Genomic DNA, 9,612 nt, shown 5'->3' with positions numbered 1-9,612 from the left:
AAGAAGAAGTCTAGAGAAAGACATTTCTTAGAGTGAAAACTAAGGAGAAGGAGACTTGCAATTTTGGCAAAGAAACTCTAGCATTCAAAATAGTTCTAAAAAATTATACAAGGTTGCCTCTCCTTTTATAGGTGAAGGAGTATGCTAGCATTTAATGCACTAGAAAAGAACTAAAAGCTTCCTATGGCAAGGGGGGATGAATGGGAGCCTTCCCCCCTAACTACCATCCAAGTTCAATGTATAGGAGCCTTCCTTGATGTTGACATGTTCCAAAGGCTTCCTATGACCCATTTTAAGCACATATTCACCTACATCAAGGTTTATGGTGCACTACTTCACTCTAAAAGCTACTAAGCTTCTAAAACAAAGCTAAACAAATTTTTTACATATTTACAAAGATAAAAGAAGAAGACTAGTAAGTGATTCTCNACAAGAGTAAAATCCTTCAAGCTCCATCTTCTTCTTCTAGCCTTAGCTTAAGTTGATGCTCCCTTCACGGATCTCCATTTAGTTCCCAAAACGGATTCCATCACATCTCCTCGTCCATCAACTTGCAAACATAGACTAAAAAATGCAAAACCCCTAAACCATTATCCACACGAACCACACTACCGTGAAATCTCCTTCATCTTTGCACCCAACCTGCAATATCAAAGAACTAGAAACACAACCATGGAAACACCCACGTGAAACCCCAGTTCGCCTTCACTGCAATCATGAAACCCCTTCCACCCCCACTCCCTTCACCACCTCTTTGTCGCCTCCCTTTACTTCTTTAGCCTATTTTTTTGTCCTTTCTATACTTCCACAAAGAGTTTATGGATGTTTTATTCATTATAACCAAATCTGTTAAGTCCTGGCTTAAATATTTTTTTCTTCACGAAAATATCATTTTTAGTGGACCTGAAGCACGAGCATAAGGCATGTGCTACCCTAATGGATCCTTCATCACCTGCACAACTTGTTTGGCCATCCCCATTTAAGTTCATCATTGAGCTCAGTCAAGAAGAACCTTATCTCCATTGCATTCTGAGAGAAGACAATATAATATGGACTCTAAGGTACAACATATTCCTTTCTTGACTGTTGTAGGATTTAGATTAGTGGTTTTACTTAAATGCATTTTGTAGTTTAGTATGGTTAAAGATTATGTTTTGGTAGAGGTGCCAAGAATGTTCTCAGGAAACAATAACATTATACACTACAATTTCATCTCTGTATTTTTTATCAAGAAACAATAACATTATACATTATCAGGACACAATAACATTATACACTACAATTTCATTTCGAGACTCAAGATTTAAAATGCAATAATCTCATTAGTATCTCATGCCAATGCTTCATTTCGAGACTCACGAGATTTCTTCGTTATTTCTCTTCATATAGGTTGATAATATAGAGTTATGTTGCATATACTTTGACCAAGATTGCACAATTGAGGTCAGACCTTGTGCCAATTAAATGTGTGCTCATTGCACCTATGCAGTCACAAGAAGCTTGATCCTGCTATTGCTTCCTTTTCTAGATCAGCTTGTTGATTTTGTCGTGGTGCCATTATTCAATTACTAATTGCTAAGATTAACGAAGAGTTGTGATACCTAAGTGGATTCTAGCCCAATGAAGCAAGGAGATCCTGAAAATCAAATTTTAGTGAAGGAAGCAACAACTTCAAGAGCTTGTCGACCTCATTCGAAAGGATTTTTGGTCGCAATTTTGGGAAATCATAGATGAAAACAATGGGAGGTTTCTTGAGGCTTGTTAATTGTTATTTTGATTAGAAGTTGATAGGAAATTTGATATGAATTATGCTTTTAATTACTGTGAAATGGTTGTGTATATTGATATAAATGATGGTTTTAATTTATTATAGTTTCCTTGAAGCATATGGTGGAGAGTTAAGAGATGGGTCTTCAACAACAAAATTCTTCACTAGGGACATATTATCCTTGAACTCTGCAGTGACCACTACCAATGACCTTAATGACCTCTGCTACGTTGTTTTAGCAATTTTAAGGTAGAGCTGTCAAAACGGGTAACCCGGCCCGGCCCACCACGGGTTGGTCACTTAGTGAGCCAACCCAATCCGACTCATTTATTAGCGAGCCAGAAAAACTTGAACCCAGCCCCACCCACCACAGGTTGGTAGGTAAGCGGGTTGGCTCACTAGCCCATTTAATTACAATTTTTTTAAAATAAAAAAATACAAACTTTCTGTAATTTAAATTTAAACAATTTTCACTCCCAAAAAATTATGTTAAAAACAATTCAAAATAATAATAAAAAGTACAATATAATCCAAATTTCATTAGAAGTATATTTTAATGGTGACAACGTGGTTGATTTCAACTATATTTCTACTCATCAGATGTTAGAAAATGGGAAGGAGAACAATAGGCAAGGGCATGTTATGCATAACTAAGATGGTTGCAAAGGGTTTCAAGTTTACAACCATAAGCTTTTGCCGACCTTTTAATCTCCCTCTTATCTTGTAAATATTGCAAGTTACTCTCAAAGTCATGTTATAATTTAGAACCTAAAATCCTGTTACTTAGGTTTTGGTTTTGGTTTTGGACTACAAAGTCTCAATCAGTGAAATTATGAATCATATTTAACAAAGCAATACTATGTAAGGTTTTGACTTGCACGATCTAAATCTGAGCAAACTTTTAAATATTTTTAATGTTCATAGTATACGTTAGTTCTAAACTCTATTTATAATGTTGCAGACATGTTATTTAGTTTTTATTCCAAACTGTCTTTTGACTGGTATGTATGCATGGTCAGTGCAATAGTTTTTTATTATTTATTTGCAGTGTTACTATTTGTTCTCTATTTGCACAGTAGATTGTTATGTTTTACTGCAGTACTTTTAGGCTAGTGTAGGGCATTTTCAGATTTTGGTTTTATAATTCTAGAGAGTAGATAATTTTGAGAATGGTTCCTAATGGGAAATTTAGGTTTGTTAGCATAGTTAAAAAGCAAGAGATTCAGTAAATTATTGATTTTGAATAAAACTATATAATTGTGAAAAGCTGATTGAGTTATTAATAGCACTTCCCTAAGAATCCAAATCATAATCCAACACATGCACTATAAAAAATGTTAATTTGCCTCAATTGTCTCTCTAATTATGAGCAAACTTAAATATTTTTAATGTTCATAGTATAGGTCAGTTCTAAACTCTATTTATAATGTTGCAGACATGTTTGCTAGTTTTTTTCCAAGCTCTTTTTTAACTGGTATGTCCATATTGTCAATGCAATAGTCTTTTATTATTTATTTGCAGTTACTGTTTGTTCTCTATTTCTCTTAATCATTTAAATTATTTTATCATATATGATTGATGACTTCATTTTTTTTTTTTTTTTGTTTCAGGAATTAAGTGGTCAAAATGAAGATGTAGAAGAACAAACATAATGTTACCAATAAGGAGTATTGGTAAATCTTGAAGAAAATTGTTTTGATGATGCTGCAAGAAGTTTTATTTGAAGAGAACATTAGAATTATTTAAAAGCAATTTGTAGAAATTGAATGTAGTAGGAAAGTCTTAAATAAATTGTAAACCTTGTATTTCTACTGGAATAATCGATTATGGACAAGCAATAATCGATTATCACTTGTATTTTATACTAGAATAATCGATTATGGTCAAGCAATAATCGATTATCACAAGTCCTTAAGAAATAATCGATTATCACTTCATATAATCGATTATCACTTTTTGAAAAACCTGTAACGGACTAAAATAATTGATTATCACTTACAATAATCGATTATTCGTGACAGTTGGGACTTGACCTTTGATATTCAGAGCAGATGGCTATATGTAGGGTTTCTGAGAAATTGAGAAGTATCGTTTTTGAACAGAAGCTCGGTATAATAGTGTTTATCAGAGGAAGTTCTCAGAAGCTAGAGTTCAAAGTTCCCTTGCTTGGTCTCGTGAATAGGAGAAGCTCGCGAATCGTTGGTCGATTGCCGGAGCGGTTCTCTTCGAGTTAGTAAGGTGCTCTGCCTGGTCTCGTGAATAGGAGAAGCTCACGAATCGTTGGTCGATTGCCGGAGTGGTTCTCTTCGAGTTGGCTGAGTGTTCTTCTTCCGGTTCGTTCGTCGAAGGAAGGTTTATTTTTATCAGTTCTTTTTCACTGTCTATTGTAATCTGTGAAATATTTTTTAGTGGAACTGTTAATCACTCTTTACAGTGATTAACGACTGGACGTAGATTTTGTTGAATCGAACCAGTATAAAAATTACTTGTGTGATTTTCTATTCCCTACACTATTTACTGTTTGCGCATATCAATTGTTTGATAAATTTTCTGAAAGAAAATTGATTTTCGAAAAAGGACCAACTTATTTTAAAAAGTGACTGAAAACGCTTTCCGCTTACTCTAAGTTTAATTCCGCTGCGTTATACTCTTCAAACCATACCCTGTTGGTACCAACAATTGGTATCAGAGCTTGCTTTGATAGTTTTTCAAAATTTGCGAAAATGGCCGGTCACAACCAAAACCTTGTATATGCCGAGGGTGCTTCTATTAACAGACCACCACTTTTTACTAGTGATAACTATGCCTTCTGGAAAGTTAGAATGGAAATTTTTATGGGGTCTGTTGACAGAGGCATCTGGGAAGCTGTACAAAATGGTCCTTATATTCCTAAGAGCACAGTTGACGGTGTAGAGGTAGAAAAACCATATTTTAATTGGACTGCTGAAGAAAATAGACGAGCTCAGTTTGATATTAAAGCTCGTAATACTATTTTATCTGCTGTTGTACTTGATGAATTCTATAGAATTTCAGTATGTAAGACAACACAGGAAATGTGGGAAGTCCTCAGAGTCACACATCAAGGAACAGAGGATGTGAAACGTGCAAGGAAGAACACTCTCATTCAGGAATATGAGATGTTCAGAATGCAACCTGGAGAAATAATTTCTGATGTTCAAAAGCGTTTCACTCACATAGTGAATCACTTGACTGGGTTAGGTAAGACCTTTGATACTGATGAATTGAATGTAATTCACATGGTTGAGTACAACATTGATGAAGGAGGTGAGGAAGTTGCACCATTTGCTGAGGGTATAGATGAGGGTAGTGAGGATACACAATTGGTTGAGGGTATAGAGGATGGCGTGAGACAAGAGTTGGATGAGGGGGTACGTGCTGATGGTGAGAGTATAGAAGTTGTTGACGAGAAGGCTGAGGAAGTTGATGGTGAGGTTGAGAGGACAAAAGCATATGAATTGCAGCAAGAGAGGATAGAGGATGAGGAAGTTGATGGTGAGGTTGAGAGGACAACAGCATATGAAGTGCAGCAACAAAGGATAGAGGCTGAGGAAGTTGATGTTGAGCAAGTTCATGTTGAGGTTGAGAGGGTAAAGGTTCATGAAGGTGATATTGAGAGGATAAAAGAAGATGGAGTTGAAGTTGAGGCTGAGATGATAGAGGTTGATGAAAATGATGTTCAGAGGACAGAGGCAGCTGAAGTTGAACTTGAGGCTCAGAGTATTGAGGTTGATAGGGCAAAAGTGCCTGACAGGTGTACCATATCGTTATCAAGTAATATAAATGGGTAAGTCCGAGTATCGTTTTCCTAAAGGACTCTTAGGCCTTAACTTTCATGTAATCTAATCACGTAAGACTTGAGAAAAGAGAATTAATTTGGTGGTTAAATGCAAAAAAGCAAAAATAAACATGCAATGCAATTGATTCAGTTGGTTTTGAGAAACTATGGATGAATGGTGTTGTAGGGGTTTACAATTTCATCTTATCCACTCTCAAATATCTACTCTTCTTATTTAGTTCACTTATTTATCTAATTGCCAGGCATACTTTCTCAACTACCCTTAACATAATCCCTTGGTGAAAAGAGCCTATTACTAATTACCGACTTGCTATACCTAGCCTCCCCTAGTAACCAATAATGCAATGCAATCTGAAGCAATTACAATTGACCGTCCTACCCCTATCCCTAGGCGATATTGGCATAATCAAAGAATTTCCCACCAGTTCATAACATTACCATACGTCCCCATATCGATAAAGACAAACATCTTTTACTGAATGAGTTAAACAAAAAAGCATTGAGCACAGATGAGAACCCAACAATTAATAAACAAGTATATGACAAGCATATGAAATAAATAAGAATTTCAATATATGAGAGTTTCAAAAGATTACATTGTTCCCCAACAACAAAGGGTTTAATTCACCATTGACATGGTGAAACTAGATGAAAATAATGAAAGAATGGAAGAAATAACCCTAAACTTGGTTGAATGGAGCCTAAGCATCCAAGGAACCTCCTCCAAGGTCTGTGGAATAGCTCTGGACGTTTTTTCTGCCAAAAGAATCTCTATCTAATTCGCACTGGGGCTATATATAAGCCTAAAAAGATAACTAATAAATAACAGAAAGATTTACAGAATCTAGAAGCCGCCTAATTTGACCGCTCAACGGTTTGCCTCTAGCCGCTCTGACCGCTCAGCGGTCAGTTTTACCGCTGAGCGGTTTCCCTCTAAGCGCTCTCAGCGCTCAGTAGACCATTCTGGCGCTCAACGGCTTGCTTGACCCTTCTTTTCATCATTTTTCTCCTTCTTTCATGGGTCTAAGTCCACCTTACTTCACTTCCATCTTTATTTCATCTAAAAACCCTGCAAAACAAGCATAATATCGCTAAAACCAACTTTTAACTCTCAAGAGACTCAATTAAGTGTTTTACTCGATTTAAAGCTCATTCTAAGCCATAAAGGGTGTGTTTTACTAACAAATTTAAGCATGAAAATAACGGTTTTTAGACCGTTATCACAACCTCAAACTTAGAACTTTGCTTGTCCTCAAGCAAACAAGACAAAATTTGGCTTTCCAATTTTTCATCAAATAATTCATACTTTCAAAACTCCTTTTTCTCATGACAAGTTATTATACAATTTTAAATTTCAGTGGAATCCTACAAAGATGCATGCATGCTTTCAATCCACATTAGTTCACATAATCAATCGTTTTTTCCAACAGATGTTTCATTCATGAATGATTAATTAACTAAACATAGATATAAACATGGATTTAACAATTCTCACCAAGCAAGTGTTTCACTCAATCACTCAAGTGTTTAGGAGGTCATTCTACTCTCTACTGTTCACATGTCACATAAAACAATATTGTCATTCATCTAAAACAATCAATATCTTCACATGCAAATGTCATCACAAGGACTTTTTTCCAAGGCTTGTATTGTGGCTGGGCTATCAAGAAAATTGGTTTTTTTGGAATACAAAATCCTCGAGTTAAGAGAGTTTAAATCATTGTTCGAAGTTCAAGCACACTCTCTTTTTAACCAATCTCACTCATTCCCAACTTTTTCCCTTTTTCATTTTACATGGAGTTCTCTTTACATGTTTTTCTCTTTTCTTCTTTTCTTTTCTTTTCACATGAATTTTTCATTTTCATCTTTTGAACTCAATGCTTTTCTTTTTCTTTTGCCTTTCACTTTCCCAATTCAAGGTTCAAAAAGGGTATATCATTTAAAATTCTTTGGGTGAAAATTTGGCTTAGTAAGGGCTTTCCAAGCATGGCCTTGATCATATGACATACACATGCAATTCAATCAATTATCAAGATTAAGTCAATACCATTCATGATTCCCTGTAAACAGTACACACAACAATAAAACTCTAAAGCTCAATACCTCACATAATCAGGCTTTCTCACTTCTCACATGAATCCTGCTTAGCATCAAAATCACAATCATGAATCACTTATTCATCTGTTCACATAGCTAGTAAACCATCAACCTAGATATCAGCATTCACACACTCTCAATCATCATCCACAATCAATTATCAATAGTAAACCACTCATCATGCAATAAATTGGAACCATTATTCGAATAAGTGTACAAACCAAGCATAGATTCAAATATAAATTTAACCTATACTACTAATTCAAAGTACAAAGAAAAAGAAAAAGAAAAATCCATGTCAGTGCTTGCATCCATTAGTAGATGCCATCAACACAGATCCTCATCCGAGTCATCATCATCCTCACCCTCCTGGGCATCCTCAAAATCTTCATCATCCTCCTGGTCATCATCCTGTCCTCCTGAAGTTCCAGCAGCTCCGGACCCACTACCATGTGCCTGTCCTCGAGGCCAAGCCATCACACTACGGAACTCATCCATAGTCCACCTGTGCACTGGTGGCTGGTCATAAAGTCCAATAATCATCTCGGTAGTGGCCTCCTGCCCTTTGTAAATGGACTCCATCCTCGCCTCCATCATAGACATGTACATGTCTCTCATCTGGAATGGCTCAGGCTGCTCTGCTGGTGCATTTACAAGCTCATCTTCCTGCTGTGTTGCTGCCCTCCTAGGACATCTCCTAGGGATTGCTCCAGCTGGCTCATCCCCTCTACAATACTGACGAAAATAGGATGCATTAATAGCACTCCTCGGCCTCTCGAAAGGTGGAACTGAAATGTCCACTCCTGCCTGCTGGCACAAATATGTAATCAGATACGGATCTTCCTCGCGTCGTCGGAGTGCAGGCCGCTGCATTCGTCTTCTCCTCCGTCGCGACGCAGAGTGCCACCAAAGGCCGCCATCAGATTCGCGAGCTTCATCTTCTCCGTCAACGCCCAAGACGCCGCCGCACAACCTCCATGGGCCTCGTCATCTTTCTCGGCGCGTCACCTTCCTTCATCTTCTCCAACAACGTCGACCAGCCACCGTGCAATCGTGAAGCCATTGCCGCTGTTCNAGCCGCAAACCTCGATCACTCTCGCGCAAAGCCGTCATCAAACACGCAGAAGAATCGCGCCGTTCACCATCACCGTGCCGCCATCTTCCATTTGCGCGAGGCAGAAAATCTCAGGCCACCATCACCTTCACCTTCGTGCAACCATCTTCATCTTCCTCGCCAGAATCGCAAATCGCCANTGCAAACCGTCCAAGTCACCGTGCACCACCACGTCGTCGCCATCAAGTCGCGCCGACAACCATCCACGAAGACGCATCCACCACCTGCATCAAAACCAGACCTGTAAACAAACCCAGAAACAGAAGAGAGCCATCTCTATTCGAAAAGTTTGGTGCGAGAAGCGGAGAGAGCATTCTTCCTTCAAGCGGCGCAGGTAGAGGCAGAATGGAGCCTCCCAAATCCCTCTACCCCAATTGCAAAACCCTAATTCTGGGTAAGGAAGGGAACAGACACGTGGCGGGCTCGCATTGGAGTTCCATTCTGGTCAAAGCTGGTCAAATGTTATTTGAAATTGGTCAAGACTGGTCAACTGAGGGGTTCTGGTGCAATTTTAGAGAATTCTGAAGGGGCTAAAATGCGAATAGAAGAAATATAAGGGTATTTGTGCAGTTATGGAAAGTCAGAAAAGCTAAAAGATAAAATCAGTTGTTGAATTAATTTGATTTGGGAATATTAATAGAAAATATCTTCCAAATAATATTATAATTATNTAAATCTTTTAGTTATTTGGAAGATATAAGATAAAAGATTCTATCAACTGAATATTCAAAGTCCAAGCCCAATCAAACCTATATAAAGAGACCCGGGGGAGCTTCATTCAGCCATTCATCCACCACTGCTTTCATTTTTCTTTCA

The sequence above is a fragment of the Vigna radiata genome, chromosome 11 (assembly GCF_000741045.1).
Source record: "Vigna radiata var. radiata cultivar VC1973A chromosome 11, Vradiata_ver6, whole genome shotgun sequence".
In the NCBI taxonomy this organism is placed as follows: Eukaryota; Viridiplantae; Streptophyta; class Magnoliopsida; order Fabales; family Fabaceae; genus Vigna; species Vigna radiata.
The sequence above is the reverse complement of the archived record's forward strand: the minus strand, read 5'-3'. Positions refer to the sequence as shown.